Here is a 26,621-nt window from a genome sequence, read left to right as displayed (position 1 = left end):
ACATGCCGCACTTGTATTGCACTAATGAAGAAACTTCAAATGAAATCCTACATATATGACTACTATTGTGACCTGTGTAGGTGAGGAACTGTAAAGGTGAAACTGAAATATATTTACATTTGAAATGTAGCTGGACAGGTGTGTAGCGAGCAGGTGTGTAGCTGGACAGGTGTGTAGCGAGCAGGTGTGTAGCTGGACAGGTGTGTAGTGAGCAGGTGTGTAGCGAGCAGGTTTGTAGCGAGCAGGTGTGTAGCTGGACAGGTGTGTAGCGAGCAGGTGTGTAGCTGGACAGGTGTGTAGCGAGCAGGTGTGTAGCTGGACAGGTGTGTAGCGAGCAGGTGTGTAGCTGGACAGGTGTGTAGCGAGCAGGTGTGTAGCTGGACAGGTGTGTAGTGAGCAGGTGTGTAGCGAGCAGGTTTGTAGCGAGCAGGTGTGTAGCTGGACAGGTGTGTAGCGAGCAGGTGTGTAGCTGGACAGGTGTGTAGCGAGCAGGTGCGTAGCTGGACAGGTGTGTAGCGAGCAGGTGTGTAGCTGGACAGGTGTGTAGCTGGACAGGTGTGTAGCGAGCAGGTGTGTAGCTGGACAGGTGTGTAGCGAGCAGGTGTGTAGCTGGACACGTGTGTAGCGAGCAGGTGTGTAGCTGGACACGTGTGTAGCGAGCAGGTGTGTAGCTGGACACGTGTGTAGCGAGCAGGTGTGTAGCTGGACAGGTGTGTAGCGAGCAGGTGTGTAGCTGGACAGGTGTGAAGCTGGACACCTGTGTAGCGAGCAGGTGTGTAGCGAGCAGGTGTGTAGCTGGACAGGTGTGTAGCGAGCAGGTGTGTAGCTGGACAGGTGTGTAGCTGGACAGGTGTGTAGCTGGACAGGTGTGTAGCAAGCAGGTGTGTAGCTGGACAGGTGTGTAGCTGGACACGTGTGTAGCGAGCAGGTGTGTAGCTGGACAGGTGTGTAGCGAGCAGGTGTGTAGCTGGACAGGTGTGTAGCTGGACACGTCTGTAGCGAGCAGGTGTGTAGCTGGACAGGTGTGTAGCGAGCAGGTGTGTAGCTGGACAGGTGTGTAGCTGGACCGGTGTGTAGCTGGACAGGTGTGTAGCGAGCAGGTGTGTAGCGAGCAGGTGTGTAGCTGGACACGTGTGTAGCGAGCAGGTGTGTAGCTGGACAGGTGTGTAGCGAGCAGGTGTGTAGCTGTACAGGTGTGTAGCGAGCAGGTGTGTAGCTGGACAGGTGTGTAGCGAGCAGGTGTGTAGCTGGACAGGTGTGTAGCTGGACAGGTGTGTAGCGAGCAGGTGTGTAACTGGACAGGTGTGTAGCGGACAGGTGTGTAACTGGACAGGTGTGTAGCGAGCAGGTGTGTAGCTGGACATGTGTGTAGCGAGCAGGTGTGTAGCTGGACACGTGTGTAGCGAGCAGGTTTGTAGCTGGACAGGTGTGTAGCTGGACAGGTGTGTAGTGAGCAGGTGTGTAGCGAGCAGGTGTGTAGCTGGACAGGTGTGTAGCTGGACAGGTGTGTAGCTGGACAGGTGTGTAGCAAGCAGGTGTGTAGCTGGACAGGTGTGTAGCGAGCAGGTGTGTAGCTGGACACATGTGTAGCGAGCAGGTGTGTAGCTGGACAGGTGTGTAGCGAGCAGGTGTGTAGCTGGACAGGTGTGTAGCTGGACACGTGTGTAGCGAGCAGGTGTGTAGCTGGACAGGTGTGTAGCGAGCAGGTGTGTAGCTGGACAGGTGTGTAGCGAGCAGGTGTGTAGCTGGACAGGTGTGTAGCGAGCAGGTGTGTAGCTGGACAGGTGTGTAGCGAGCAGGTGTGTAGCTGGACAGGTGTGTAGTGAGCAGGTGTGTAGCTGGACACGTGTGTAGCGAGCAGGTGTGTAGCTGGACACGTGTGTAGCGAGCAGGTGTGTAGCTGGACAGGTGTGTAGCTAGCAGGTGTGTAGCTGGACAGGTGTGTAGCGAGCAGGTGTGTAGCAAGCAGGTGTGTAGCAAGCAGGTGTGTAGCAAGCAGGTGTGTAGCTGGACAGGTGTGTAGCTGGACAGGTGTGTAGCTGGACACGTGTGTAGCGAGCAGGTGTGTAGCGAGCAGGTGTGTAGCTGGACAGGTGTGTAGCGAGCAGGTGTGTAGCTGGACAGGTGTGTAGCGAGCAGGTGTGTAGCTGGACAGGTGTGTAGCGAGCAGGTGTGTAGCTGGACAGGTGTGTAGCGAGCAGGTGTGTAGCTGGACAGGTGTGTAGCTGGACAGGTGTGTAGCGAGCAGGTGTGTAGCTGGACAGGTGTGTAGCGAGCAGGTGTGTAGCTGGACAGGTGTGTAGCGAGCAGGTGTGTAGCTGGACAGGTGTGTAGCGAGCAGGTGTGTAGCTGGACAGGTGTGTAGCTGGACAGGTGTGTAGCTGGACAGGTGTGTAGCGTGCAGGTGTGTAGCGTGCAGGTGTGTAGCTGGACAGGTGTGTAGCGAGCAGGTGTGTAGCTGGACAGGTGTGTAGCTGGACAGGTGTGTAGCGAGCAGGTGTGTAGCTGGACAGGTGTGTAGCGAGCAGGTGTGTAGCTGGACTGGTGTGTAGCTGGACAGGTGTGTAGTGAGCAGGTGTGTAGCTGGACAGGTGTGTAGCGAGCAGGTGTGTAGCTGGACACGTGTGTAGCGAGCAGGTGTGTAGCTGGACAGGTGTGTAGCGAGCAGGTGTGTAGCTGGACAGGTGTTTAGCTGGACACGTGTGTAGCGAGCAGGTGTGTAGCTGGACAGGTGTGTAGCGAGCAGGTGTGTAGCTGGACAGGTGTGTAGCTGGACAGGTGTGTAGCTGGACAGGTGTGTAGCGAGCAGGTGTGTAGCTGGACAGGTGTGTAGCGAGCAGGTGTGTAGCGAGCAGGTGTGTAGCTGGACAGGTGTGTAGCTGGACAGGTGTGTAGCGAGCAGGTGTGTAGCGTGCAGGTGTGTAGCTGGACAGGTGTGTAGCGAGCAGGTGTGTAGCTGGACAGGTGTGTAGCTGGACAGGTGTGTAGCGAGCAGGTGTGTAGCTGGACACGTGTGTAGCTGGACAGGTGTGTAGCGAGCAGGTGTGTAGCTGGACAGGTGTGTAGCTGGACACGTGTGTAGCGAGCAGGTGTGTAGCTGGACAGATGTGTAGCGAGCAGGTGTGTAACTGGACAGGTGTGTAGCTGGACAGGTGTGTAGCGAGCAGGTGTGTAGCTGGACAGGTGTGTAGCGAGCAGGTGTGTAGCTGGACACGTGTGTAGCTGGACACGTGTGTAGCGAGCAGGTGTGTAGCGAGCAGGTGTGTAGCTGAACAGGTGTGTAGCTGGACAGGTGTGTAGCTGAACAGGTGTGTAGCGAGCAGGTGTGTAGCGAGCAGGTGTGTAGCTGGACACGTGTGTAGCGAGCAGGTTTGTAGCTGGACAGGTGTGTAGCGAGCAGGTGTGTAGCTGGACAGGTGTGTAGCTGGACAGGTGTGTAGCTGGACAGGTGTGTAGCGAGCAGGTGTGTAGCTGGACACGTGTGTAGCTGGACACGTGTGTAGCTGGACACGTGTGTAGCGAGCAGGTGTGTAGTGAGCAGGTGTGTAGCGAGCAGGTGTGTAGCTGGACAGGTGTGTAGCGAGCAGGTGTGTAGCTGGACAGGTGTGTAGCTGGACAGGTGTGTAGCTGGACAGGTGTGTAGCGAGCAGGTGTGTAGCTGGACTGGTGTGTAGCGAGCAGGTGTGTAGCTGGACAGGTGTGTAGCTGGACAGGTGTGTAGCGAGTAGGTGTGTAGCTGGACAGGTGTGTAGCGAGCAGGTGTGTAGCTGGACAGGTGTGTAGCTGGACAGGTGTGTAGCGAGCAGGTGTGTAGCTGGACAGGTGTGTAGCGAGCAGGTGTGTAGCTGGACAGGTGTGTAGCGAGCAGGTGTGTAGCTGGACACGTGTGTAGCGAGCAGGTGTGTAGCTGGACAGGTGTGTAGCTGGACAGGTGTGTAGCTGGACACGTGTGTAGCGAGCAGGTGTGTAGCGAGCAGGTGTGTAGCTGGACAGGCGTGTAGCGAGCAGGTGTGTAGCTGGACAGTTGTGTAGCTGGACAGGTGTGTAGCTGGACAGGTGTGTAGCTGGACAGGTGTGTAGCTGGACAGGTGTGTAGCTGGACAGGTGTGTAGCGAGCAGGTGTGTAGCGAGCAGGTGTGTAGCTGGACAGGTGTGTAGCTGGACAGGTGTGTAGCTGGACAGGTGTGTAGCTGGACAGGTGTGTAGCGAGCAGGTGTGTAGCTGGACAGGTGTGTAGCGAGCAGGTGTGTAGCTGGACAGGTGTGTAGCTGGACAGGTGTGTAGCGAGCAGGTGTGTAGCTTGACACGTGTGTAGCGAGCAGGTGTGTAGCTGGACACGTGTGTAGCTGGACACGTGTGTAGCGAGCAGGTGTGTAGCTGGACAGGTGTGTAGCTGGACAGGTGTGTAGCTGGACAGGTGTGTAGCTGGACAGGTGTGTAGCTGGACAGGTGTGTAGTTGGACAGGTGTGTAGCGAGCAGGTGTGTAGCTGGACAGGTGTGTAGCGAGCAGGTGTGTAGCTGGACAGGTGTGTAGCTGGACAGGTGTGTAGCGAGCAGGTGTGTAGCTGGACAGGTGCGTAGCTGGACAGGTGTGTAGCGAGCTGGTGTGTAGCTGGACAGGTGTGTAGCTGGACAGGTGTGTAGCTGGACAGGTGTGTAGCGAGCAGGTGTGTAGCGAGCAGGTGTGTAGCTGGACAGGTGTGTAGCTGGACAGGTGTGTAGCGAGCAGGTGTGTAGCTGGACAGGTGTGTAGCGAGCAGGTGTGTAGCTGGACAGGTGTGTAGCTGGACAGGTGTGTAGCGAGCAGGTGTGTAGCGAGCAGGTACAGTGTCCGCCATGTAAGAAAATAAAACTCCTGTTTTTCTTTCAAGCTCTGATTTTGCAGGAAACAGATTGTGAGAAACAGAAAACAAGACAAGAAAAGAGACACGAGTACAGGACACATCGGGACATTACCAAACAAGAAAACCACACAGCAGGCTATAGTCCATCTGTGGCTGCACCTCACCTGACATCACCTGTAGTTACAGCCATCGCAGCCTTGGAAGAAAACACTATGGGCCAAATGTAATAGGGAGAGAGCTTAGAAAATGTCAGTTTAGCAGTAACCTCTCACATTGTTACATTGGTCTAATTTTATTGGGAAACGTTTAGGAAGCCGGCGGCCGCAATCCCGACCGCCGGCTTCCCCAATCCTCTATCCCGCCTAGGGTTAAATGACAGGCTTCTAAAATGTAGACGCCTGTTATTTTCCCGACGCCGGGAGACAGGGGATGCCGGGCGCCGCAAGCAGACAGCCGCGGGGGGGAATTAGGGTTAGGCACCCCCCCGGGAGGGTTAGGGTTAGGCTAGGGGGAGGGAGGGTTAGGCACCCCCGGGGGGGGGGACTTAGGTTTAGGCAGTGGGGAAGGGGGGAGGTTAGGGTTAGGCACTTAGAGGGGGGAGGTTAGGGTTAGGAGGGTTGGTTAGGTTAGTTTATTCTTACCTTAGGGACGATCGGGATTTCCAGCGCTGTCGGGATGAAGAATAGCATTAAGCAGTTTTTTTTTTTTAGAAAATAGGTACTCCTGTCAAATTTGGGGTACTTGAAAATGGGTGCAAGCATGGTTTAAAGTTGCTAAAGTAAAGTTTAAAAAAAAACTTAAAACCCGCACCTGCAGCAAAAACCTGCAATCCAGAAAGCACCGTCCTCCCCCATACTTGCAGACCCACCCAAAGTCTATTTCACTAGTTTAAGTTTGTACCCCCACTTTGCACTTTTTCACCCCCTTTTTGTAAGTAATTTTTTGGGGTGTTCCTCTATTTTTTTCAGTTTATTTACGCAGTTATCTTTTTGGGGGGGCTGTCCCAAGGGTACTGAGTGATTTCCCCACCTTTGTACCCCAGAATAGCGATTTTGCACTTTTTTTTTTCAACACCTATTCAGAGGCGAATCTTTTTCGCTTATTACATTGCATTGCGTTTTCGCGTACGTGAAAAGTGTTTGCAATTTAATTCGGAGATAAGTTTCCGCCTGGCGAAAAGTCGCAATCGGCGATACTTTTTCGCGGATTCCGTCTTTTCGCGGCTAATTGAATACGGGTCTTAGTTTCAGTGGCAGGAGGGCGAATCTCGGTGTAGTGTCTACAGAGAACAAAACAAGCCCTCATGTTGCTGATCTGCCAGGTAACTGACCCTACAGTAACAATGTATAATCCCAGTGCACATTCTGGTAACTGACATTAGAGGAAGGGCTGGGGCCCTCAGGCATTGGAGCACACTGGGCATTTCACCTGCAGAGCTAGCCGCGGCCTGCATGTCCCCAGGACCTATCAAGCGATGGATATGTAGTAGTAGCGGGTTGCCTTTACTCCACACCTGGCCCAACAATTTTGAAATAAACCTCACTTTCTTGTCAAAGGTGGGTGCAAATGTATAATAAATACAATGTGGCTGTAAAGTTTCCCTATTCAGAGCTGCCTGTAGCTATAAATAACCAAATTATAGTAAGTAAATTATAGTAAGTATATTATAGTAAGTATATTATAGTAAGTAAATTATAGTAAGTATATTATAGTAAGTAAATTATAGTAAGTAAATTATAGTAAGTAAATTATAGTAAGTAAATTATAGTAAGTATATTATTCCAGGCATGGCGAGAAAAAAATTGTTCTAAAATCTGCTTATAGGGGAAAACAAGTTGATGTACAGTATAATGTAAAATGCATGAAAAGGTACCAACAAATCACTAATACTGGGCACACACCTGAAAGTGAGTAAACCACAAGTAGAGGGCGCTATACGGTATAAGATGTGTTCCACACAGTGGGATCCTGTGTACACCTGAGAAAGGTCTGCTGCTATCAGTGAGGAGCTGACCCTCTATGGTAATATGCAGTCATGGGTCTCCATATCACAGGTACTGGTCTCACCATAGAACAGGGTTGGGGAACCTCAGGCCCGGGGCCGTATAAGGCCCCGGAATCATTTGGTCTGGCCCCCAGAGCTTTTTTCTGCCAGCCTCATCTGGCTAGCAGGGTGCCTAGAATGGCATCCTGCAGCCAGAATCTATGCAGCAGTGCCGACCTGGAGTGTCCTTAGGTTGCTTCAGACAGTCACACCGCTGCCCTTACAGCTCCCCGAAGCATCCTTAGGATGCTCCAGGCATTGCTGTAATCACTGACGATTGTGATCCCGCCCCCGTGTGATGTCACACAGAGGGTCGTGGCCTGCACCGGGCCCTCAAATAATGTTATATATATCAATATGGCCCTCGGCAGAAAAAAGGTTCCCCAACCCTGCCATAGAAGTACCTTGAACATCAACAGAGCACAGGTTCGTATCCACTCACAGAAAGTGGTTGGCCTCCAGCAAATAGACAATTTATGACTCTTTTTCAACACATGCATGTGATTTTATTACAATGACGGTGTTCCCAACAAGTGGCAGGTAAAACTATGAAAGCGGTATTATTCATGTTACAGAAAATATCCATCACAAGATCTGCACTATAAGGGGCAAATTTACTTAGATTCGAGTTTGTTTTCCTCTATAAACTCGATTTGCATTGCTGAAATTTGGATGATTTTCCCATTTTTAAACTCTCAAATTTACTAAGAAGTGAGTTTAGCTGAGAATGAGTTTTCCGATGGTGAAGCAGATCAAGATTTCTCCCCCCGAATTGCAAGTTTTGAAGGAGATTACTCACCCAAGATTACAGTGTCTTCTCTCTGCCTAACTTTCCCGAACAAGCATCCTGCACATATCAGTCAGATATTTGAAGACTGCTTGTGTGTTGTACCTGTAAAAAACGGGTTAAATGTTTAAATAAAATAACGTAGGGTTTCCCCGCCCAAAGCATAATCAGCCCCGGACTGCACAACCAGGCCTGCTTCCTAAAATTACGGGGATAACGAGCAGGGTTTCCCCATAGTTTAGGAACCAGCACCTGGCTGCAGGGCTCGTGCTTGTTTTAAATATAGGGGGAAAAAATGCATAGGGGTCCCCCTATATTTAAAACCAACACCGGATTCAAACCGATCGGGGTGTAATGCCACAGCCAGGAGACCCTATCACCGGGTCTCCAAGGCCAAAGCATTCACACCCCAAGCCAGTCAGCCCAAGCAGGGGATCTTAGGGGAGGTGCCCACCCCCCAAGAAGGGATTCCACCTCTCCCGAAACTCCAGGCTTAGGATGAATTCCGGGGCTCTTCCCCACAACCCTGGAGCGGTGGGTACAGGGGTAATAATTGGGGAAATAGTTTAAAACTTGTATTTTACAGTAGAACTACAGGTGCCAGCAGGCGGCCGGCACCCGTATCCCCATTGTAAAACAAATAGTTTCAAAAACACAGTACTCACACACCGTCTAAAGTACAATTTTATTACATTCACCTACCTCACTCACACATACATACCTGCTGCCAGATGTTCCTGTCCACTTCTCCCGTAGAATCCACGGGTGTACCTATAAAAAAGATCCCATAATTACCAACATCCTGGCACTGCTCTCCATAGCATCCCCGGGTATTGGCAAAAAAACAAACCGAGTGACCCGGACACTTACATTAGCGGTGTATGTGTGTGAGCTCATAGACCACTAACCGGCTCCAGCCAATCAGCAGCCGCTAACTGTAGAGCGGCCGCTGATTGGCTCCGGCTCCTGCCAGTTACCACGCAGGCTGGTCAGTCAGGAGCCAATCAGCGACAATCAAAAAGCTTGACACCAGAATATCGAAAATGTTCTTACTGTCAACATTCAGGATGTTGATGTGTTTAGAATGTTGACAGATAACACGTCGACATCCACAATGTCAGTGCCGACAATAATGATGACATGTTCAAAATTATAGCAGTAACTATGCCGACACATGCAATTAGGGTTAGGCTATGGTGAGGCTTAGGTTTGCGATTAGAGTTTGGGTTTGTTTTAAGCTAAAATACTGTCATTCACAATGTCAAAATGATGTCACTGTGAACACATTTTGAACATGTAGACATGCTTAATGTCGACCATATTGAATGTCGACATTTAACCATCCTACAGCTGCCCCCTTTTTCTCCTTCATCTCAGCCTTTCACTTTTCCTCTCTCCTTGTTTTTACATACTGTGACCGTGATGCTAAACGTTAAAAGTAAAAAGTAAAGTATAGTAATACCGCAGTAATATAATAATAATAATCGTATCCCCAGCATTTCTATTACTGCATCATTTACTATAATACCAGTATATTTGCCTCTCCTTGTCGCAGTCGGGCCGCAGCGCCCTCATCGCTGCTGTCGCACCTTCCTACGCCCCTGTGTATTTGTAACTGCAAATAACTGACACCCTAAATAAATAAGTTGGTGTCTAGCTATTCTGGAACGTCGCCTTCTGCTTACGCCTTCAAGTTGACACCATAACCGTACATCAAAGAGAAAGCTTTGGCTTCAGCCCTGGAAACGCAGCCTCTGTGAAGTGCTTAATTAAAATTCTTCATTCTAAATATGACTGTAAATAATTTACCCTTTCACTTCGGTAAGCCTGTAATGTGATTGTAATGCTTCCCCTTAGGAGAGTTCTGTGTTCTCACAATCTGTTACTGAGTGCTTTGTAATTTCCTTTCTGTCAGGATCTTACATGTGTGGCTTTTCACAAGCAGACATTATGAGGAACCAGGCTCAGCCTTACCGACGGAGGGTGCGTAACCCACCAGTGCTTCAGGGGCCAGTATGGAAAATGTGTAAATGAAATGGGGAAGAATGTCGCCAGCTTCCGTAACGCAGACGTGATTAGACTGGCTTTACAAACCGCAGATGAGGAGAGGAGCAAGAGATCTGTGAAATATGAACCATCATGTCCAAGTTTAAATTATTTTTGGGTGGAGATTTTTTTTTTTTTTTTGTCCGGCACTTATATTGCACCAATCGCTTCTTAGTTTGTCACTGTTTATAGCTGGGTTCACCAGCCCCCAAAACATCATACTTCAGGGGACGTGACCTAGCGGGCAGGAGGACACACTTCCTTTTGTAGGCCTGCTCCCTTAGGCTTGTGCACAAAATCCCACTTTTTCTGATATTCTGATGTTGGGAGGTATGGCGCAGGACAAGGAGGCGTGGTCACGCTAGATGAGGCGTGGCGTGCTACAGTAAGATCTACAAAAGCTTTCTGTAAAGATGGATACTGTTCCTTTATGATGAGTGCAACCATAGTGTATGCATACCTCCCAAGTCCCGTTTGTCTGTGACTGTCCCACCCGCGGGCCGCAGTGTCCCGCGGTGGGGGGGAAGTTAGGTTATGCAGAGCGAGAATGTGCGCATGCGCACGGCATCTATTCACAGTACAGGGGGGAAGCCTGGGGGCGTGCCATCAGGCCACACCCCATTTACCATCAGACTGCAGGCAGTCCCGAATCCTCCTCAACAATGTTGGGAGGTATGTTGTATGTAAGTTTTATTTTCCTTTTTTGTCTTGGAAAAAAGGAAACAAGTTTAAGTAAAACTCATACACTGGGTGGGCCTGATTCAGAAGTGCACGCTATTCATGCATGCAGAGCCAGATTAAGCCTTCGGGGGAACCCGAGGCAATTAGGCGGCCGCTGGGAGGCTTGCCTGCCTTTAATATTTGAGAGGCTCTCGGCCAAATCGGGAGGCTAGGCAAGCCTGCCCTGGGTGTATCGGTGTATCTACCTTGTAGGGCCTATAGCTATATTTTGAAGGGGCTCCCTATCAAAGTGCACACACTTTCCCTTTAGCAAAGGAAACAGCAATTCCCTGTACCCATACCCACTTGTCGCTGCTTCCAAGTGGCAAGATGCCTTACAGTGTTTAGGTGCATAAGCATTAGTAAAAAATAATAATACATTTTGTACAAAGGGATATGAGATTTTACTTTTCTTGGCAGTGTAAATGGTATAATTATATACCTGTGTCAGTGCCCCCCTGCCAGAGTAAGCTCTGCCTCAGCCTGTGCTGCTGCAGACTGTAACATTCACTACTGTGTGGGGTGGGTGCTCAACTCTCTAGAGTCCAGACTAGTTTGCTTGACCTTCTCACTTCTTATCAGAGCAAATGCATGGATGTGGTTCCTCATGTGACTCGTAGTTGTGAAATTCCTGTGCTCTCCTCCCGTTGTATTGGCATCATCATTCCATCATTGTTTAAGTATCATTATTCTGAAAAAGCAAAATACTGAACCATGGGCCTGATTCAGACCCACTCGCGAGCGGCTGTCCGCTCACAAGTGGGTCGATGTTCTGCACTGAGCATGGGCACGACGGAGGGAGCTCCGTCGTGCGCATGCGCCAGACGCGATGAGCGAAGGACTTTCCTTCGCTCGTTGTGTCTGATCAAAGGGGGCGTGCTGTCGATGTTGATTGACAGCACGCCCCCTTTGGTGGGCATGCCGGGGGCATGCCTCCCTGACGGGGGCGTTCCTAAGGGAACGCCTACCGTCTGAAGCCGGCCCACTGACATCACTAGTGATGTCAGTGGGAGTGATTTTGGCTCTGATAGAGCCAAAATCACCCCGGGCCTTGCGGTTGAAAACCTTAACCGCAGGCTCCGGCTCGCAGTTTCGATGGTCGCGATGGTCAAGACCATCGCGGCCATCAAACTGCACGCTCGTATAGGCTGTGGGTGGTGACCCACAGCTATACGAGCGTCCAGGAGGATGCTCCATAGTTATGGAGGACGGCCCTCATTCAGAGCGTGCGCTCTGCTCAGAGCGTGCGCTCTGCTCAGAGCGTGCGCTCTGCTCAGAGCGTACGGCTCTGAATGAGGGCCCATACTCTCTATCAAATTACTGTCCCGTCTCTCAGCTTCCATGTCCCTAGAAGTTTCCTGAGAGACTTGTCCACACTCGCCTCACACAACCTGTCGGACCCTGTTCAGCCCGGCTTTAGTCCCAAACACTCCATAGAGACTGCACTGACTAAGGTGGTGACTGATTTGATCACTGCTGAATCAAAAGGCCATTCCTCACATCTAATCCTAATCGTTCTTCCGGGGTTCATTTCTCTGGATCCACCTCCTCTTCGCTTCCTCTAAAATTTGGAGTTCTGAAAGCCTCAGTCCAAGGTCTTCTGCTCTATCTATACCATGCCACTTGAAAAACTAATCCGCTCCTTTGTATTTCGGTATCATCTGTATGTGGATGACACCCAAATTGCCTATCTGGATCTCTCACTATCCCTGTTGGCCCACGTTACTGAATGTCTTTCTGCCATTTCATCTTACATGTCCTCTCGTCATCGTAATCTTTCTAAAGTCAAGTTAATAATATTCCCTCCACCCAATAGTAGTTACCGACCAGATATCTATTTTCTGTTTACAACTCAACAAACCTTATTCATCAAGCTCCCGTACATACAGTGCATCTAAGAAACATCTCCAGAATACACCGATATCTCACACACAAGATGCAACAAAAGCTATAGTTCAATAACTCAGTATCTCCCGCACTGATTATTGCAATCGTCCCCAAACTGGTCTCCCCAGAAACAGACTTTCACCCCTACAATCTATTTTGAACGGGATGTAGTTATTATGCCGGCTGTAGGGAAGCTGGCAATTAGAATGCTGGCACCGGAATCCCAATACCAGTCAGCATCCCGACCGTAAGTATTGGGGTTAGTGTTAGGCACCGGGGGGGAGGGTTAGACTGTGGTTAGGCTGCGGTGCTGGGTTATGTTTAGGCTATGGGGGGAGGGGATTAGGTTTCGGCTGTGGGGAGGGAGGGCTAGGGAAAGGTAATATACAGTATTTACCTCCATCTGTCGGAATTGTGACCCACTTGGGATGCCAGTGTCGGTATTTTGACCGCTGGGATCCTGAGTGCCGGCATCCCGTACCCAACCCATTTTGAACACAGTAAAACCATATATTGGTAACCTGTATTTTACCAAATTCAATATAAAATACTCCTGCTTACTGTACTTATAAGGCTACCAACCAAACTACACCAACATACATCTCTTCACTTATCTCAGAATATCTCCCAGCTTGCCGCCTCCACTCTGCACAAGACACTCATTACAGGTCTCTGTGGAATGCCTTCCTGTGCACAACAAGACTTTCTTCTAGTCTCCAAACCTTCAAGCGTTCCCTGGAGACTCGCCTCTTCAGGCAGCTTATCAAATCCAAGGACCACACATATAACCCCCCAAACTATTCTACCCAATTACCTCCCCTCTATATAGTCCACACATAACATTACATATGTTTTCTTTCTACACTCACCCATCTCCCAGACCCTAGGCCAACATTGCTGTGTGACTGGCTCATACAGCCCATCATGGACCTCTGCAATCTGGCTGGACCGATATGCAATATGTAGCACTTATCCTTGTGTATCAAGCAGTGGCCAAACTCAGTCTTCATGAACCACTAACAATTCATGTTTTCCACACCACTTGCTAGGACATCTGGAAAACATGTACTGTTAGGGGTCTCTGAGGAATAAGTTTGGCCACCACTGGGTTAAAATATTATTTTAATGTTTTACCAAAATTGGTATGTTATGGGGTTCAGGGGGTGAGTAAATTATAATTATGGTATAATTTAATTCATTAGTACAGTGTCTAAAAATATTTAGTGATTGTGGACTAACTAAAGACAATTCTGAAATATCATTTGGCGTTTGGCCTGCAGGATTCTGCAAATCTTTTTTCTTTATTGTGGAAAGTGCAATAAATTTATTTTTTGCAATTTTCTTAGCTGGACTCAATCTCAGTGGCATTGCCTCGCAGGCTGTTGTTTTATCGGATGGTTTCATTTATCTGTTTCTTCATTTGCATAGAGTGAAATGCAAGATCTTCATCATTTGTTTTAATTGCAGAGCCAGTGGCTATTCTATTATCTCCACAAATCTGGTCTCCATCATACAAATACTATCTTATGTTGAACCTGATAACGGGACACACAATTATATTTCCCTGGTGAGAAATTAAGAAAAGCACTTAAAAAAATACTTAAATCACACACAAAATGTTTTTTTTATTTACTGTAAACATTAGTTTTGCAGGATCCATTGACCTAGAAATGACCCAAACGATCTACCTGTTGTGGTACTAAAAGTCCCAGCTGTCTCATATAATTTCACGGCTAGAAAGTACCAGTCTTAATTAATACAAAAAATTTTTTTTCAAGAATATTACTACATCCCTTAACACAATTTCTGCCAACTAAAATAGTGCATGTTAATGGAAATTTAGTTTGCAAAGTCTCCACCAAGCATTTTAAAAATTGATTTGCAGACTTTGCACCGTACATGCCAGTGGCAAAACTGAGACATAATCTTTTTACTGATTTATTTTACACCTTTAAATAGAATATTAAATTTCTCCTGACCCAACAATAGTGTGCCTATACTGACAAGCAATAGTTTGTGTATATATATATATATATATATATATATATATATGCGTGTGTATACAGTATATATATATATATATATATATATATATATTGTGACACAGTCAGGATAGGGGTTCCTCTCCTGGGGTAGATGGACTCCCTCTTTAAACACACAGCAGCTGTAGAAACAGGATACAAGTCAGGGTTTCTCGTACAAACTGGTCGGCGCCAGTCTTTATTGTGCTAAATGAATATAAACAAAACATAAACATAAGTTCTAGCCCGGCTGGACACTAGCTACACAGCAGTTTCCCTCTCTATAATAATGGTAGGGCATATTGCCCTCACATCGACAAAACCTGTGCACAGTACTTACAAGGAAAATAACCAAGTGTCTCTGAACAGCTTAGTCTGCCTGCTCTCCCAGGTGTGAAACACTCAGCCACAAACAAACCATGCTTATATTAGCCATTTTCAGCTGCAAGCCCTAAGGAGCCTGTTACCAGGCTGAAAGGCCCAAAACCTGGAGTGGACTGTGGATGGAACCCTCCCTCTCCTCACATCCAAACCCCCAGGACCCAAACCTGCTTTTCCAAAAGCCGACACTCTGGTCTGCTTACAAAACAGACTTCTCCTGGTTTTTTTTTAGAACACATAGGTCAAAAACCTAGGACAAATGTACCTGCCATTGACCACTTTACCAGTGCTTCTATCACATATCCCCCTTTGTTTCAACCTGTGGGGCGGAACAACCACAGCCCCCAAACAATGGACACGTGACAAAGCATCTGCATTGGCCAGCTGGATTCCTGGCCTGTGTTCTACCATAAATTTAAAGGTTTGTAATGCCAAGAACCATCTCGTTATTCTCGCATTACTGTCCTTGTTTTCTGACATCCACTTCAGAGGGGCATGGTCAGTGATCAATCTGAACTTTCTTCCCACCAAGTAGTACCTGAGAGTCTCTAATGCCCACTTTAAGGCCAATGCTTCTTTTTCAACCGTAGCATAGTACCTTTCATGTACATTTAATTTCCAGCTTAAGAAGAAAATCGGGTATTCTTCACCCTCTGCTTTGGGACAGGACCGCTCCGATGCCTACACCTGACGCATCGGTGTGTACAACAAACTCTCTGTCAAAATCAGGAGTCATCAGAACTGGTTGGGTATATAATGCTATTTTTAACTCCTGGAAAGCCTTCTCTGTTTCTGGACCCCATTCCACCATGACTTTCTGTTTGCCTTTGGTAAGGTCAGTCAGTGGGACTGCAATGGTGGCAAAATTGGGTATAATGTTTAAACCTCCTATAATACCCAGTAATCCCTAAGAAGGCTCTCACCTGCTGTTTATTCAGGGGTAGTGGCCAGTTTTGGATTGCCTCAATCTTATTGAGCTGTGGCTTTATCAAACCCCTGCCAATGGTGTACCCAAGATATTTTACTTCTTCCATCCCCAGACAACACTTTTTTTGGGTTGGCTGTCAAACCTGCCTTAGAGATGGAGTCCAACACTGCTTGTTACCTGGGCAAGTGAGACTGCCAATCAGGACTATGAATGACCACATCATCCAGATAAGCAGCAGCATACTGTCTATGGGGCCTTAGAATCCTATCCATCATTCTTTGAAAGGTAGCAAGTGCCCCATATAGCCCAAAGGGCAACATTTTGTATTGAAACAACCCCTCTGGTGCAGAAAAAGCTGTCTTTTCTTTGGCGTTCTCAGTTAACGGCACTTGCCAATACCCTTAGGTTAAGTCAAGAGTAGTTAAATATCTGGCTGTCCCCAGCCTTTCAATTAGTTTGTCCACCCTAGGCATTGGGTAGGCATCGTACTTGGACTCACTGTTCAATTTCCGTAAGTCATTGCAGAATCGCACACTCCCATCGGTTTTGGAATTAGCACAATGGGACTTGACCACTCACTATGCGATTCTTCAATTATACTCAACTCTAACATGTTTTTCATTTTCTTCGACACTGATTCTCTTTGGGCTTCTGGTAACCTATAGGGCTTTAGGTTAACCTTAACCCCTGGGTCAGTGATTATGGCATGTTGGATGACCGTGGTTTTCCCTGGTAGGTCAGAAAACAGCACCCTATTTCTGATCAGAAATTCCTTAACTTCCTGCTGTTGACTGGCTGACAGGGTTTTTGCTACTGTCACTTCGAGTACCATGGGCCCTGGGTTTACTGGAGGGGCTCGGATGGCTGACAGAGCTGCTCTATCCTTCCAGGGTTTTATAAGATTTACATGGTATATCTGTTCTGGCTTTATTTTCCCCGGCTGGTAACCTTTATAATTAACCTGCCCCACTTTTCTAAGATTTCAAAGGGTCCTTGCCATTTAGCCAAAAGTTTACTTTCTACTGTGGGAACCAACACCAACACTCTGTCCCCAGAAGCAAAGTTGCGTAAGTGAGCATTGCGGTTGTATACCCTCTGTTGTGCCTGTTGGGCCTGTTCCAAGTGCTCTCTCACTATCGGCACCACAGCAGCAATTCTTTCTTACATTTGTGAAACATGCTCAATAACTGTTTAATACGGACTGGACTGCAGCTCCCATGTCTCTTTGGCAATGTCTAGTAACCCCCTTGGGTGTCTCCCATATAACAAATCGTAAGGGGAAAACCCTGTGGAGGATTGGGGAACCTCTCTTATGGCCAACAGCAAATAAGGTAACAAGTAATCCCAATCTCTACCATCTCTGGTAGCTTCTTGCTGAATTTTATTCGTTTCCCGCTGAGCCCTGGTAGCTTCTTGCTGAGCTGCTGTAGCTTGGAACAAGGCTTTAACAATGTTCTCCATTTTGTCCTGGGGTGCAGGTTGGAAACAGAATCTGGCTTCCCTAAGCATCTGCGGACGTCACTTCTATGGACTTCAAAGGACACAACTTTATATCCACCCTGACAAATTGGTATCTGTCCTTTTAAATTTTTAACCGAAAATGTTTCCTTGCTGCAAACTTTAGTGTGTGATTTCCCGCATTCTCCACCAAATGTGACACAGTCAGGATAGGGGTCCGGCTCCTGGGGTAGATGAACTCCCTCTTTACACACACGGCAGCTGTAGAAACAGGATACAAGTCAGGGGTTCTCGTACAAACTGGTCGGTGCCAGTCTTTATTGTGCCAAATGAATATAAACATAAGTCCTAGCCCGGCTGGGCACTAGCTACACAGCAGTTTCCCTCTCTATAATAATGGTAGGGTCTATTGCCCTCACCATCAACAAAACATGTGCACAGTACTTACAAGGAAAGTAACAGGCTAGACTGCCTGCTCTCCCAGGTGTGAGACACTCAGCCACAAACAAACTATGCTTATATTAGCCATTTCCAGCTGCAAGCCCTAATGAGCCTGTTACCAGGCTGAAAGGCCCAAAACCTGGAGTGGCCTGTGGATGGAGCCCTCCCTCTCCTCACATCCACACCCCCAGAGCCCAAACCAGCTTTTCCAAAAGCCTACACTCTGGTCTGCTTACAAAACAGGCTTCTCCTGGGGTTTTTTAGAACACATAGGCCAAAAGCCTAGGACAAATGTACCTGCCATTGACCACTTTACCAGTGCTTCTAACACAATATATATATATGTATATTTTGTTGTCCCTACCTTAATGTACATCATGTGTGACTCTTTTTGCCTGTTCTCTGTGTGACAGTGTGCTGCTCCTCTGTGTGACAGTGTGCTGCTCCTCTGTGTGACTGTTTTCCTGCTCCTCTGTGTGACTGTTTTCCTGCTCCTCTGTGTGACTGTGTGCTGCTCCTCTGTGTGACTGTGTACTGCACCTCTGTGTGACTGTTTTCCTGCTCCTCTGTGTGACTGTGTCATGCTCCTCTCTGTGACTGTTTTCCTGCTCCTCTGTGTGACTGTGTACGGCTCCTCTGTGTGACTGTTTTCCTGCTCCTCTGTGTGACTGTGTACGGCTCCTCTGTGTGACTGTTTTCCTGCTCCTCTGTGTGACTGTGTGCTGCTCCTCTGTGTGACTGTGTGCTGCTCCTCTATGTGACTGTGTGCTGCTCCTCTGTGTGACTGTGTGCTACTCTTCTGTGTGACTGTGTGCTGCTCCTCTGTGTGACTGTTTTCCTGCTCCTCTGTGTGACTGTGTGCTGCTCCTCTGTGTGACTGTGTGCTGCTCCTTTGTGTGACTGTTTTCCTGCTCCTCTGTGTGACTGTTTTCCTGCTCCTCTGTGTGACTGTTTTCCTGCTCCTCTGTGTGACTGTGTACGGCTCCTCTGTGTGACTGTGTGCTGCTCCTCTGTGTGACTGTGTGCTGCTCCTCTGTGTGACTATTTTCCTGCTCCTCTGTGTGACTGTGTGCTGCTCCTCTGTGTGACTGTTTTCCTGCTCCTCTGTGTGACTGTGTGCTGCTCCTCTGTGTGACTATTTTCCTGCTCCTCTGTGTGACTGTGTGCTGCTCCTCTGTGTGACTATTTTCCTGCTCCTCTGTGTGACTGTGTGCTGCTCCTCTGTGTGACTGTTTTCCTGCTCCTCTGTGTGACTGTGTACGGCTCCTCTGTGTGACTGTGTGCTGCTCCTCTGTGTGACTGTGTGCTGCTCCTCTGTGTGACTGTTTTCCTGCTCCTCTGTGTGACTGTGTGCTGCTCCTCTGTGTGACTATTTTCCTGCTCCTCTGTGTGACTGTGTGCTGCTCCTCTGTGTGACTGTGTGCTGCTCCTCTGTGTGACTATTTTCCTGCTCCTCTGTGTGACTGTGTGCTGCTCCTCTGTGTGACTGTTTTCCTGCTCCTCTGTGTGACTGTGTGCTGCTCCTCTGTGTGACTATTTTCCTGCTCCTCTGTGTGACTGTGTGCTGCTCCTCTGTGTGACTGTGTGCTGCTCCTCTGTGTGACTGTGTGCTGCTCCTCTATGTGACTGTGTGCTGCTCCTCTGTGTGACTGTGTGCTACTCTTCTGTGTGACTGTGTGCTGCTCCTCTGTGTGACTGTGTGCTGCTCCTCTGTGTGACTGTTTTCCTGCTCCTCTGTGTGACTGTGTGCTGCTCCTCTGTGTGACTGTGTGCTGCTCCTCTGTGTGACTGTGTGCTGCTCCTTTGTGTGACTGTTTTCCTGCTCCTCTGTGTGACTGTTTTCCTGCTCCTCTGTGTGACTGTTTTCCTGCTCCTCTGTGTGACTGTGTGCTGCTCCTCTGTGTGACTGTGTGCTGCTCCTCTGTGTGACTGTGTGCTGCTCTGCTCCTCTGTGTGACTGTGTGCTGCTCCTCTGTGTGACTGTGTGCTGCTCCTCTGTGTGACTGTTTTCCTGCTCCTCTGTGTGACTGTGTGCTGCTCCTCTGTGTGACTGTTTTCCTGCTGCTCTGTGTGACTGTTTTCCTGCTCCTCTGTGTGACTGTTTTCCTCCTCCTCTGTGTGACTGTGTACTGCTCCTCTGTGTGACTGTTTTCCTGCTCCTCTGTGTGACTGTTTTCCTCCTCCTCTGTGTGACTGTGTGCTGCTCCTCTGTGTGACTATGGGCCTGATTCAGCATGGAGCGCTATTCTGCTTATGTGCATGCAACTGCATTGCTAATATCAGCGGGGATATTTAAATGTTTGCATTGTGAACGCAGCCTGACATAAGGACGCCCACTTCGCCTTACTCACATACGTACACTTGGCCAACATTGCGAAATAATCGGTAACATCAAGTAACATCAGACCCAATCGCACAGTTAAGGAAGCCCAGACCTCACTCAGGAATTGCTAACTTCTGCGCATGCTATGAGTACTCAGGAGGTGTTTGGTATTTCTGTGGATCATTTATGCTCACCAGTGAAACGGTGTTGAAATGCTCTGGCACACCTGCATTCATGCGGCCACCCCCCCATCACCACCCAGAAATGGTGCTTCCTGTCAATCACTCTGTCATTTCTCTGCGTTGCCTCCGCGAATGCAACGTCTGGCACACGCACCTCAATGCATGCACATTGCAAATTAAATGATTAATGATTGCATGCGTATACGCGACTGTGGGCCTGATTCAGACCCGGTCGCAAGTGCTGAGTGCTCACAACCGGGTCAATGTTGGTCCAGAGCACATGCGCACGACAGAGCCGGCTCCGTCGTGCGCATGCATGAGACCCAGATAGCGACGGGCAATCTGTCGCTCCGGGTCTCGCACCAAAGGGGGCATGATGTTGAGTGACAGCAGGCCTCCTTTGGTGGGCGGGCCGGGGGGGTGGCAGCCCAGACGGAGTTATTCCCATGAGAACGCCTACCATTTGGGGACGGCCCCACTGAGTGCTTTGGGAGAGCTTTTGGCTCTGTTTGAGCTAAAAGCTCTCTGGGGCTTGCGGCCACGAGACCCTACCACAAGGGTCTCATCGCAAGCCCCATCATCATGGCCACTCGCATTAGCTGTGGGTGGCAACCAGGGCTGGACTGGCCATCTGGAAATTCTGGCAAATGCCAGAAGGGCCGATGCCTAGATGGGCCGGTCCGGTTCCTGAGATGCCTGGCGCGCACCACTTGTGAAAAAAAATGATATAAGAAAAATCCCTCCCAAAATGGATGCCCTGTAATAGCCAGAGCCCCGAGGGAGAGGTGGGCTCTAGTGTCCATATGGCAGCACAAGCTCAGCTGGAGGTGGAGCTATTGCTTCCTTGGGTGTTGCACATCATAGGTGCACAACCCCGATCACAAGAGCGCCAAATCCCCCCCGCGGGTACCCCCCCACGATCACAACTGCACCCCCCCACCATGGGTACCTCCCACGCGAGTGCCCCACCCCGCGATCAAAGCAGACCCCCCTCCTCCCCCTATGATCATAATAGCACCCTGTCCAACGAGATCACTACAAGGAGCACCACTGACCCCATCGATGATAACAGCGGCACCAATCATCAGGTAGGTGCTGATACTGAAACCCCCTTGCAGTGCTGTGTGTGTATATGTATATATATATATATATATATATTAGGGGTGAGCGGGTTCGGATTTCAGAAATCCGAACCCCCCCGAGCCCCCCCGATCCGAGTCCGATCCGAGTCAGGCTCGACTTTTCCCGCCTGACTCGGATCTGAAATCGAGGCAAAACGTCATCATCCTGCCTTCCGAGTCTCGCGGGTTTTGGATCCTATATAAGGTACCCGCGTCGGTGCCATTTTCTCACTCGGCTGTGGACAGTGAAGAGGGAGGGTGGGAGTTAGGGCTGTGTAGTGTAGTGTAGTGTAGTGTAGTGCTGCTGTTGTCCACTACTTCAAAGTCCATAGGGGCTGGCTGTGTTGTGCTGTGCTGCTGTTGTTAATAGGGGCTGTGTCCACTACTTCAAAGTCCATAGGGGCTGGCTGGACTGTGTTGTGCAGTCAGTTCTCCATAGGGGCTGTGTCCACTCCAAAGTCCTGTGCAGTGTCCCAGTCCTAAAGGGGTGCTGTAGTGTTGTCCAGGGGGTGCTCTGTCCATCAGGGGTGCTCCCCCCAAGTGCTAAAAAAATAATATATTTTCTGTGTTTGTGAATTGTGTGCGCAGTAGCCGCACGTGCATCAACAAAGTAGTGCCAAGCGTGCGCCTGTGTCATAAGTAAAGGGCCGGCTGGCTTGACCATTAAAGGGTGCTGTAACCCCCAAAGTACACTCCAGTCCAAACCAAAAAAAAATTATTTTCTGTGTTTGTGAATTGTGTGCGCAGTAGCCGCACACAAAGTAGTGCCAAGCGTGCACTGTGTCATAAGTAAAGGGCCGGCTTGCTTGACCGTTAAAGGGTGCTGTAACCCCCAAAGTACACTCCAGTCCAAACCAAAAAAAAATATATTTTCTGTGTTTGTGAATTGTGTGCGCAGTAGCCGCACGTGCATCAACAAAGTAGTGCCAAGCGTGCGCCTGTGTCATGAGTAAAGGGCCGGCTGGCTTGACCATTAAAGGGTGCTGTAACCCCCAAAGTACACTCCAGTCCAAACCAAAAAAATATATATTTTCTGTGTTTGTGACTTGTGTACACTGTGGCTGCACGTGCATCAACAAAGGAGCAGCGCCAAGCGTGCGCCTGTGTCCCATAAGTAAAGAGCCGGCTGGCTCATTTCTTAAAGGGTGGTGTAACCCACAAAGTGCACTACTCTCCAGCAAAAATAAAAAAATATTTTCTGTGTTTGTGTGCGCTTTAGCCGCACGTATATATCAATATAACATAAATGGAGGACCAAACTTTCTCCGATAAAAATAAAATAGGGAAAGATCAAGAACCACTTCCTCCTAGTGATGTTGCTGCTGCTGGGAGTTGTTCATCATCCCAGAGAGGAAGTAGGAACATCACTACTTTTACTAAACAATTGACCCTCCAACAGTCCCTAGCGATGAGGATGAAGTACGACAGCAGTCATCCTGAAGCAAAACGTATAACTGAGGCCTTGACTGCTATGTTGGTGTTAGACGTGCGTCGGGTATCCGCCATTAGTGCAGTGGGATTTAGACAATTGATGGAGGTAGTGTGTCCCCAGTTCCAAATCCCGTCTAGATTCCACCTGCATCCTCAAAGCAGCAGCGACAAGTGTGCGTCTGTCTGTTAAAGGGTGGTGACACCCTCAAAGTGTGCTACACAAACAATAAAAATATTGTTCTTTTTTTTCTGTCTTTGTGAAATGTGTGGGCTGTAGCCGCACCTGCATCCTTAAAGCAGCAGCAACAAGCGTGCGTCTATCTGTTAAAGGGTGGTGTATCTCTCAAAGAGCTCCAAAAAATAAAAAACTTTTTTTTAATGTGTTTGTGACTTGTGTGCGATGTAGCCGCACTTGCATCCTCAAAGCAGCAGCGACAAGCGTGCGTCTGTCTGTTAAAGGGTGGTGACACCCTCAAAGTGTGCTACACAAACAATAAAAATATTCTTTTTTATGTCTTTGTGAATTGTGTGGGCTGTAGCCGCACTTGCATCCTCAAAGCAGCAGCGACAAGTGTGCGTCTGTCTGTTAAAGGGTGGTGTAACCCTCAAAGTGCTCCAAAAAATAAAAAACTATTTTTTTAATGTGTTTGTGACTTGTGTGCGATGTAGCCGCACATGCATCAACATAGTAGCAGCGCCAAGCGTGCGCCTGTGTCATAAGTCAAGGGCTGGTTTGGACATCTGGTCCGGACTGAAGGACGTGCCAACAATTTCTGACAAGTCTACTGTCACTGCATATGATACTGTCCTCAAAGCAGCGACAAGCATGCGTCTGTCTGTTAAAGGGTGGTGACACCCTCAAAGTGTGCTACACAAACAATAAAAATATTGTTCTTTTTTTTTCTGTCATTGTGAATTGTGTGGGCTGTAGCCGCACTTGCATCCTCAAAGCAGCAGCGACAAGCGTGCGTCTGTCTGTTAAAGGGTGGTGTAACTCTCAAAGTGCTCCAAAAAATAAAAAACAATTTTTTTAATGTGTTTGTGACTTGTGTGCGATGTAGCCGCACTTGCATCCTCAAAGCAGCAGCGACAAGCGTGCGTCTGTCTGTTAAAGGGTGGTGACACCCTCAAAGTGTGCTACACAAACAATAAAAATATTCTTCTTTTTTCTGTCTTTGTGAATTGTGTGGGCTGTAGCCGCACTTGCATACTCAAAGCAGCAGCGACAAGCGTGCGTCTGTCTGTTAAAGGGTGGTGACACCCTCAAAGTGTGCTACACAAACAATAAAAATATTCTTCTTCTTTTTTCTGTCTTTGTGAATTGTGTGGGCTGTAGCCGCACTTGCATCCTCAAAGCAGCAGCGACAAGCGTGCGTCTGTCTGTTAAAGGATTACATCGGTGACAGCATCCAAGTAGGCATGTCAGACAGTCCGTACCTGTACTGGCAGGAAAAAGAAGCAATTTGGAGGTCCCTGTACAAACTGGCTCTATTTTACCTGAGTTGCCCCCCCTCCAGTGTGTACTCCGAAAGAGTGTTTAGTGCAGCCGGGAACCTTGTCAGCGAAAGGTGTAGGAGGTTGCTTCCACAAAATGTGGAGAAGATGATGTGAATTATCAACTCTTCCAGGGAGACCAGCCTCCAGAACGTACAGAGGGACCTGTGGTTCCAGCGGGGACGAATTAATACTCTGTGAGGATGAGGATGTACACACTGAAGAGGGTGAGGAATCGGTGGATGAGGAGGATGAGGATGACATCTTGCCTCCGTAGAGCCAGTTTGTGCAGGGACAGATTAATTGCCAGCTTGTTTTGTGAGGGCCCAAACGAACCAATCATTTCAGCCACAGTTGTGTGGCAGACCCTGGCGCTGAAATGATTGGTTTGTTAAAGTGTGCATGTCCTGTTTATACAACATAAGGTTGGGTGGGAGGGCCCAAGGACAATTCCATCTTGCACCTCTTTTTTTTCTTTGCATTATGTACAGTTTGGGGCCTAGTTTTTCAAACTGCCATCCTGTCTGCCACTGCAGTTTCACGCCTAGATGGGTCACGTGTTTGTGCCGCCCACTCGTGTCGCTTAGCATAGTCATCCAGCTACCTCGGTGCAACCTTTTGGACATAAAAACACTATTGTGAGGTGTGAGGTGTTCAGAATAGACTGGAAATGAGTGGAAATTAAGGTTATTGAGGTTAATAATAGCATAGGAGCAGAAAAACACACAAATTCTGTGATTTTAGCTGTTTTTATGCTTATTTTAAAAAAAATACAGATCCAAAACACAAAACCCAGAACCCAAAACACGGAAGGGTGGTTTTGGCAAAACCAATCCAGATCCAAAACACGAAGAAAGATCCAGATCCAAAACCAAAACACAAAACACGAAAAGTGGCCGGTGCACACCCCTAATATATATATATATATATATATATATATATATATATATATATATATATATATATATATATATATATATATATATTGTATATGTGTATATACAGTATATATATATATATATATATATACATGTATATATATACACATTGCGCTTAGTGAATTGAACCAGCATTAGAGAGCTGATTGTCTATAGGAGTTTGAACTTTAGTGCAGTACTCTAATGCACACGCGGTCAGATAACCTGTCAGATTATAACAGTAACGATCCTATCGTTATCGTTAAAATCTGACAGTTTCTGCCCCCGCAAACGATGGTCGATGCGCAGGCATGAATGGTTGTTATTGACCATCGTCCGTAGTCCGTGCATGCAGGCCAACCTGGTCAATATCGACCAGGTTTGCCTGTTTACTATAGGGACCCGCAATCGTTAATCGCGGGTCATTATAGTCGTTAGGGGGTTAATGCATGTGTTGGATGCTCGATAACAATCATCCAACACATGCAGGACGATCAGATAACGATCGTTATCATTATCTGATCGCCGCTGTGTCTGACCGCGTGTATGCACCTTTACATTATGCTTATTGTTATATTGTGCACCATGCTCTGGATTGGCCATTTAGATGGATTCTAAAGGTGCCCACACACATACCGATCTGCCCACGATCAGCCGATGTGTACGATTTCCCTTGAAACTCTCCCCGGCAGCTCAGCACACGATCTCCACACGATCTGCACACAATTTGGTGTCCAGTCTTCATACGATCTCTCCTGCATCCAGACTGTCACAGTGCATCGCCTCCTAGATTATCAGATCTGCCCTACTGCACAGCAGATCTGACGATCCGATGTGCGACCAGCGGGGACGCGCATCGCATCGTGATCGTGAGTGGGGATTTCCTCACGTTTTGGCCATATTTTACACGATCTGTCGTTCTAATGTTTCGGAATTGGCCAGATCGGGTAAAATATCGCCATGATGTGTGGGCACCTTTATATTGTGTCTGAAGCCATCTGTTCCATTATTCGTGTGCTATTTATTATTGTTTTTCTATGCTAGAGGGTCCCCGGGGGGTATGTCAGTTTGATTGTTTTTAGCTTAATATTATGGTGTAATTGATATTGATGTTACTTTCCATGGCATCGTGGGCTGTCCCTCCAGGCGGGGATGGGTGGAGCCACGCTAGACGCTAGACCCGGAAGGAGTGACACTGTATTGGTTGCCATGATCGCATCTCTGGTCCGCGTCCCTCGAGAGTGACGTTATCATCCGGTGCCGGGATGGACATGGGGATGCACGAGCTGAACTGTGGTATATAAGGTATGTACCCATCCTCCTGGGTCATGGTTCCAACCCATCACCAGAACTTTTATTACCTTGACTATTTTCCACCCTGTCTCATGACCATAATGCAGGTAGGGCGACCGAGGGTAAAATATCGACTGTCTGGGCAAGCTGGATCGTCCACCCTGCCCGTCCAATGTGATATTTATTTATTGTATTATATCACATAGATAGTAATCAGAGACTTCACATCAACATTTCAGTCCAGTACGTGGACCTTTGTCAAGATAACGACATAAGTGGACCAAACACTATATATCTCCATC

This window comes from Taudactylus pleione, unplaced genomic scaffold (assembly GCF_031769625.1).
Source record: "Taudactylus pleione unplaced genomic scaffold, aTauple2 ptg000189l, whole genome shotgun sequence".
NCBI lineage: Eukaryota > Metazoa > Chordata > Amphibia > Anura > Myobatrachidae > Taudactylus > Taudactylus pleione.
The sequence above is the reverse complement of the archived record's forward strand: the minus strand, read 5'-3'. Positions refer to the sequence as shown.